Raw genomic sequence first — 7,827 nt, forward strand, 5'->3', positions numbered from 1 at the left:
TTTTTTTTTTTTTTTTAAGAAGTCAAATCCTCAACTGCCAGTATGCTTAACGAAGGTCTATACATATCCAGCATATCTAGCGTGTGGGCTTTCCTATACTCAACGATTGTATGCAAGTATATGCACTAGCTTAGTAGAGAGCCAGCAGTTAACACTAACCGCTAAGCATTTCGCCCGGCGTGTTAACAATTCTGCCAGCTCGCCGCCTTTAACTGTCACAATATAGAAACATTTCTCATGGCACCAGCACGCAATTTGCAGCTGCTTACATTTTTTGTTTTCCGGGAATTTTTCACGAATCAAGCTAGTATAATAATTTCAGTGTATAATATATTGTTTTATGTCTACATTAAAATGCATGCTACAATTGTATATTTATAAATCAGTGCAGATGAGGAAAGCTAGCTCATCAGATTGCCAGGGCACCATGGTTACACCAATGCTTCAACTCTATATATTAGCACTGCATTTTGAACGCAGCGCTGGAATCTCTGGAAATGCAAGGTGCTGCGGCGTAATCACCAAACTACTCATGGATGCAAGCTCTGGTTTCACCGATAATATAGCACTGCTATCTGCATCAATAAGGGTAGAGCGTCAAACAATTGAGAAGGGCGTCAAACAAGGAGATGCTAGTTCTCTAAAGCTCTTCACCACATGTCAAAAAATGGTCATAAGAGATGTTGACTGGACAGGTGGCCTGAACACCAACGGTGAGTTACTAATACACCTCTAATTCGCAGATGACGTATTTTCACCAAAATCACATATCAGACCATACTGATAAAGTTGGACGCCCATAGCTCAGCAGTAGGGCTCAAAAATGAACTGCATGAAAACAAAATACATGCGGTCCAAAAACGTAACACAAGGCCGAATAGAGGTGAGGAGTAGAAAATCGAGGAGGTAGAGAAATATGTCTACTTGGGGCACACAGCTGATATGAGCCTAGATATAGATGCTGGCTTCTCAAAGAGAATAAGGGCAGGATGGAAGGCGTTTGCCTCCACAAAAAGTCTTCAAAGTAAGCTGGACAAGACCATTGTGCAAAACTCTTCAATAGTACCATCCGACAGGCGTTTTTATATGGTAGTGAGGCGTGTGCTTTTACGAGAATGGAAGAACATCGATTGGCTACGACGCAAACGGCCATGGAAAGAACTATGCTAGGAATATCATTGCTTGATCATATTCGAAATGATATAATTCGAGAACGGATCGGATTGAACGACGTGATCGAACGAGATCTAAAACACAAGTTCCGCAGGGTCGGACATGTGGCAAGGTTCTTGTGCATTATTTATGTCAGTATACATTTGTGTCAATTATTTATTTTTCATGATCCTTAATTTTTTCTGGGGAGCATTTTTACATGAACGCAGAGAATGCATTTCACTGTGAGTTTGGGATATATACCGTAAATCCTCGAGTATAGTAAGCCCTTGAGTATAATATGCAGGGGATTTTTAGGGGGTGTACCTCTGAAAAACCTAAACCTTGTGTATAATACGCACCCCTTCTCTAACTTGAGTCAAGGAGGTCTATATAACGTCCTTGGTTTGTAAACATATATACGGTAACGTCCTTTATTATTATTGTATATATAACATAATGCATACGTGTAACTTTTTTGTACACTTTGTTTGCAGAAAATAAAGAAATAACAGTAATAACGTCAGTGAAAAATAAATATTAAGTTAATAAATATTAAGTTAATTGCCTTTCACATATTTATCACTATCAGTTGCAAAAGCAAAAGCAAAAGCAAAAACATTTATTCAAATCCTTCAAATTCAACGTCACTTTCAGTATCAAATAACTGTTCCATTTGTTCCTCTGTAAACGTGTCAGCATCATTGTAGTGTAAATCTCCGTCATCGTCAGATTCATAGTCAACATCAGAAGATTCACTTTCATTTATTTCATCTTTCTATACAACGTCATCCTGAGTACCATCCAGTGCAGACGATATACAACACTTTTATTTTAATAAATGTTGCTTACTGCAATTTATGGATGATTCTTTTATGACTTCAGGCTTAGCTTAAGGTATTTTCGCGTCCGACATTACAAAATGTGTCTGAATAAATATTGCCGGACAGCAAATAGAGACTCGGACATTACTTAGAAAATATTTTTAATTTTTAACCTCGTATATAGTACGCACTAGGGATTTTGACCGTTAAATTTTGGGAAAAAAATGCGGATTATATTCGAGGATTTGCAGTATATCTAAAAACCTTAATCTTTTCTCTCTCTCTTTTTTTTTTGTCAAACCAATACTGGTACTGTGTTTCTTAGCCAAGACACCTGCAGTGGTGTACTGTCGGATTGCTTGCAAGACACCTGTAGAGGTGTACCTGTCAGGTCGCTTGTAAGACATCTGTAAAGGTGTACTGTCAGGTTGCTTTCAAGCGCGACTGATAACATGTAACCAGTATAACTTGCAGCATGGTTGGGTCATCAGTGGCTAAAATGGCAACTTCATTATATTCATATGGTAAGGAGGATGATTTTGGACACTTTGCAGGATAAAAAGCTAGGCGTGTCAAAAGGCAAATAAACTCAGAGGAAACAATAGCTATCCAATTTTGTGTCTGCATTCAAATGAGACATAAAAAATACGAAATCTTCATCTACACACACACACACACACACACACACGCACATGCGCTCACACACACACACACACACACACACACACACACACACACACACACACACACACATCTAAATATGCATTTAAATGTTTATATGATATATTCATACATGTAAGCATATGTATAAACATATATAGACACAATGTTAGATACATAAGTACGAGAATGAAATTTGTCTAGGGGATGCAAATCCGGATCCAAATTTTTCTACAAACAAGGTTAAGTTTTTTAATCTTAAAATCAAAACAAACACAAATGAGTAATGATTTAAAATTTTGGCTCAAGGCCAGAAATTTCGTGTTTATATGATATATTCAGTCGATTAAATTGTCCTCGGTGCTTAATTCGTACTTACTTTGTCAACCCTGAGGGGATGAAAGGCAAAGTTAACCCTAGCGGAATACACAGATTAACAATAATCCTTTTTACTAAAGGCACAAGGCCTGAAATTTGTGGGGAGGGGACTTGTCGATTATATATAGATGCTGGCTTCTCGAAGAGAATAAGGGCGGGATGGAAGGCGTTTGCTTCAACAAAAAAGTCTTCAAAGTAAAGCTGGACAAGACCATTGTGCAAAACTCTTCAATAGTACCATCCTACTGGGTGTTTTACTGGTACTTAATTTATCGACCCAAAATGATGAAAAGCAAAGGTGACCTCGGCGGAATTTGAACTCAGAGCGTAGCGACAGGCGAAATACCGGTAAACAATTCGTCCAGCGTGCTAACGATTCTGCCAGCTCGCTACCGTAAACAGGTTAATGATAATAATAATAATTATTATTATATTTGTACATTAATCAAATCGCATAGATCCAATAGTGGAAAAGTAATGTTTCAGATTAGTCCAATAACATTTCTACGCTCTTTCGTTTTGGCGATGGAGTTTTTCAGGAGGACGTTCAAAGCGCTTTCATTACCCTGCAAAATTTTAGTGGGTTCGCCTGCACCCCCTGCTCTCCCTATTCTCAAGTCAGTGATTGGATAGCCTTTGTCTTTCCTTAGTTTGATAGATTTTGTTTCACATCATGCAAGATGAGCTACAATCACTTTCCTCACCCAGCATGCTTGGTTGGTTGCCGTTTTAGTCGCCGACGGCCTGATTATGCACACACACACACACACACACACACACACGCACACACACACACACACACACATAGTTTGTACAAACATATATGCATCATACATATATACGTGCATTAATACATACATATAGGCAGGCAGACAGTCAGTCAAATATGCATGCACACAAATTCCATTTACAAGGCATTGTGCATGTGTGTCTTCTTGTCTATATATTGCACAACAGCTGTAAATAAGTGTCATCATCATAAAAACAGCGTCCTTCACTTCCAATCTTCTGTTGAAACATGTTCATCCATGGGAAAATTATTACTTTTGCTGGAAACAGGACAAGGTTGGTAACAGCAAGGACATCTGCTCCAATGACCCCATTTGACTCGTGCAAGCACACAGCAAAGACGGCATATAGCATTGCATGCGAATGCATGCAATGGTATGTGTTTTTGTAGTGGATGAGTAAATTGAAGCATAATGGGAAACAGTGTGATAAGCTAAGAGTTCTGCTATTGTGGCACTGCGTCAGTTAACAAATATTTCTCCTTTATATACTGCTTATTTCTATGGATAGTTGATTTTAGTAATATTCTTTTTCATAAACGATCTGCAGCTGTTTAAAGATGGGACCGACGGTAATTTGATTTCTAAATCTCAATATTCGTCTTGCTTATAATTCTGACAAAACGTTTAACGGGAGCAATGAGTTAACCATTCTAAACACACGATAACTATTAAAATTCTATTCTCGTTGGCGCATAGCGAACGAAGTTGCTAATCTTAACTCTGAACTTCTCAAACAACCAAGTATTCGGGTAGAAGTACCCCCATTTAAGTAAAATAATCCTCCTAACTATATTGTTTTGCATTTAAAGTGTTATGTTAGCAGCATTTCAAATACAGTTTGCTTCAATTGAAACATCTTAAGTTATCAAGCAACGATAAGCACAGTACAAATAAACATTTTATGGGTGTATACTAAACTAGTAGCCTATTTCCTCTCGTGTCCAGCATTTCCTGTCAAACATGACGTTTGGTTATTCCTCTTGCACAGGAAATAATATAAATTGACCTTGACTGAGAAATGATTACAACATTATAGGATTCCAGCTTTTTAATTTCTTTTCGACAAGTGCAAACTGTTAAAAGTGAAGAAAATACACACACTCACATGTACAAATACACGAACATACACGTAAAGATACGTGTATACACATATACAGATACAAGCAAGAACTGTATGTATATGCATGAATGTGTGTATATTTGAGCACGCGTGCGCGTTTTCTGAGTGTACTATTCTTGAGAGAGATAGAGAGAAAGAGAGAGTATTCATATACGAAATGGGGCTGAAAAGTTCCTGGCTTTGGGTAAAAGAAAATACAGGAGGATAAGTTAATTATGGTTTTATTCAACATATTCCCCTCTCAGGTTCACACACTTATTGCAGCGGTACTTCAGTTTTTCCAAGCCTTGTAAAAGAACTCGGAAGGTTGGGATTCCAACCAGGCCTTTCGCGACACCCATAAAATCAGGAACTTTTCAGCACCCCCTCGTACATGCATATACATACTAAGTGTTTAAGCAATAATTTAGAACTATTGGGGTTTTCAGATGACGAAAGAGAACTTCTAACAAGAAATCCCACAAATGTCGACCAGACTACTCTTGAAGTTGATAAGTACCCGGAGGTTAAAAAGTGGGGTGGCTGAAAGCTAACATTTGAATAAAAAATAAAGATACAAAATAAATAAACAAATACAATTTGTCAATATACATTTCTGATATATGCATATGCAATTTGTTTTATTGCCCTTTTTATATTGTTTCCCAAATATAATAAATTAGTTATTCAAGTACAACACCGACTTTCGGGACACTGATGATCCGGAACCTCGCAAATCTGCACTAATTTACGAGCAGGGAGTTCAAATTCCCACGATTACTAGATTACTATAATGGTACCTAGCACAGTAGAGTTTTAATAAACTTGTATAAATCATATTAATGTACAGGTACATCTATTTTATTCAATTATTTATGCATATTTTATTATTTATTTGCATCTTTCTGGTTTTCGTCACTGTTTATAATTTTGCTCCAACTGTTTTCAAATTTGTTTCATGGATTAAGTTTTGTATACTAATTATGAAAATGAAATTCATTTTTCCTATAAATCCATAATTGAAAGGTTATTAGCCTTTAAAATTTGCAAAATCTGGTTATTTTAACCAATCAGAAGCGCGTATTTAACACATCACTGGGGCGAAAAACTGTTTCCATAGTAACCAAAGATGCTGCGCATGCGCACAAAGAGTGTAACCGCGAAATTGAGTGTAATCAACAAATTGAGAGTACCTGAGCATCTTTAAAGCGTGGAAACAAATGCCGGTGTGGGACGCACCCTTCCTTAGTTGACTTATCTTTGTGAATTTATGTGGAGAAGGAGATATGAGAAAGATAATTTATTTTATAAAATCTTACAGTGTATTGCAAACTTTTGAATTTTTTAAACTAATTAATGTATGTTTTAAGCAATGTTTTGACTTTTATTTCTAGCAACTCCTGTTGGTTTGCTCGTAGCTTTTAAATATTTAATTTACTCTAGAATGTTTTTCACTGTTTTCACTATTTACTTTGCTCGTGTATATTTTAATATCTTAACTGTTATTTCTAGCAACTCCTGTTGGTTTGTTCGTAGCTTTTAAATATTTAATTTGTTCGCGAATGTTTTAATGTTAACTTTGCTCGTGAAAATTTTAATGTCTTGACTGTTATTTCTAGCAACTCCTGTTCGTTCGTTCGTTCGTTCGTTCGTTCGTTCGTTCGTTCGTTCGTTCGTAGCTTTTAAATATTTAATTTGCTCGCGAATGTTTTCACGTTTTTCAGTTTACTGTAGCTAGTTTAATGTTTTGACATGCCGAAGCCCCCGCTTCCGCACCCCGATGATGGAAGAGGCAGCGAACGCACTGTTTTCTGATTGGCTGAAAATTATGAAAATTATCAAACTTTGAACACCTGTAACATTTTTGCAAAATTTTTCAGGAATAAACGAATAACAAATTCCGATTCAGCGTCAAAAATTACATCTATATGATACATAAAAAAATTTTTTTTTTGAGATAATTGTAAACAGTGACGAAAATCACAAAAATCCATTTATTTAATTCAAAGTGTGTTGACCAAGGCGACCTCCCTTGGTTCATACCTTGGACAAGTATCTTCTACTATAGCTTCGGGCCGACTAAAGCCATGTGCGTGGATTTGATAGACGGAAAGTGGAAAAAGTCAGTCATGTGTTTGATAATTTTTACTACATTGGTGCTGCTTCTATTTCATATTTGAATTGATTCTTACGTATGCATTGTCGTCTGGGTATACTCGCACATGACTTGAGTATATAAGTCGTGAACTCGTGAAGTGATTCAGTTCCGATCCTGTCGAGTATGTGATGTTGACAAGCCACAAAAATGGGGGAACATCGATATCCATCACTCCTAGATGGGTTTGAGTTGTTTCGCTTGTCCATCACTCTAAGGTATTTTAACACCTGGCGCCTTGAGAGAGTATTTTCCACCACACCAATAACAGCTTATGGGCAAATACGCATGTACATTAAGTATATGTGGTTGATAATACACACACACACACACGTATGTATGTATATATGTCTGTTTGTATGTATGTATGTATGTATGTATGTATGTATGTGCGTGTGCATGCGCGCACGCGTCTTTGTGTCTGTGTCCCCGCCCCCACCGCTTGACAGCTGGTGTTGGTTTGTCTACGTCGCCGTAACGTAGCGGATCGGCAAAAGTGACCACTAGGCTGCAAAAAAAAAAAAAGTACTGGGGTCGATTCTTTCGGCTAAAAACTCTTCAAAGTGGTGTCCCAGCATGGCCACAGTCTAACAACTGAAACATGTAAAAGATAAAAAATAATCCGGAAAGGTTTTAGATCCAAAAGTTCCGAAAAATCGATGTTGTACCTGTTATAATTTACCATTAATTGGAATCGCAAGACAGTGAAAAATTTTATGGAATACTTATTTCTATATATCATAGATTCATTGATTTAGCTACCCTTCA

The 7,827-nt window shown here is 37.1% G+C and overlaps 1 long non-coding RNA gene across 1 annotated transcript in view; it reads left to right on the forward strand.

Moving 5' to 3' along the window:
- The window catches only part of LOC106877519 (uncharacterized), a 59,143-nt gene extending 52,394 nt beyond the window's left edge, over positions 1-6,749 (forward strand). Inside the window, exon 3 of the long non-coding RNA XR_008263699.1 lies at positions 6,629-6,749. This is a non-coding gene — a long non-coding RNA (uncharacterized LOC106877519). The remainder of the gene's footprint in view (positions 1-6,628) is intronic.
- The last annotated feature ends 1,078 nt before the right edge of the window (positions 6,750-7,827 follow it).

The sequence above is a fragment of the Octopus bimaculoides genome, chromosome 3 (assembly GCF_001194135.2).
Source record: "Octopus bimaculoides isolate UCB-OBI-ISO-001 chromosome 3, ASM119413v2, whole genome shotgun sequence".
Lineage (NCBI taxonomy): Eukaryota > Metazoa > Mollusca > Cephalopoda > Octopoda > Octopodidae > Octopus > Octopus bimaculoides.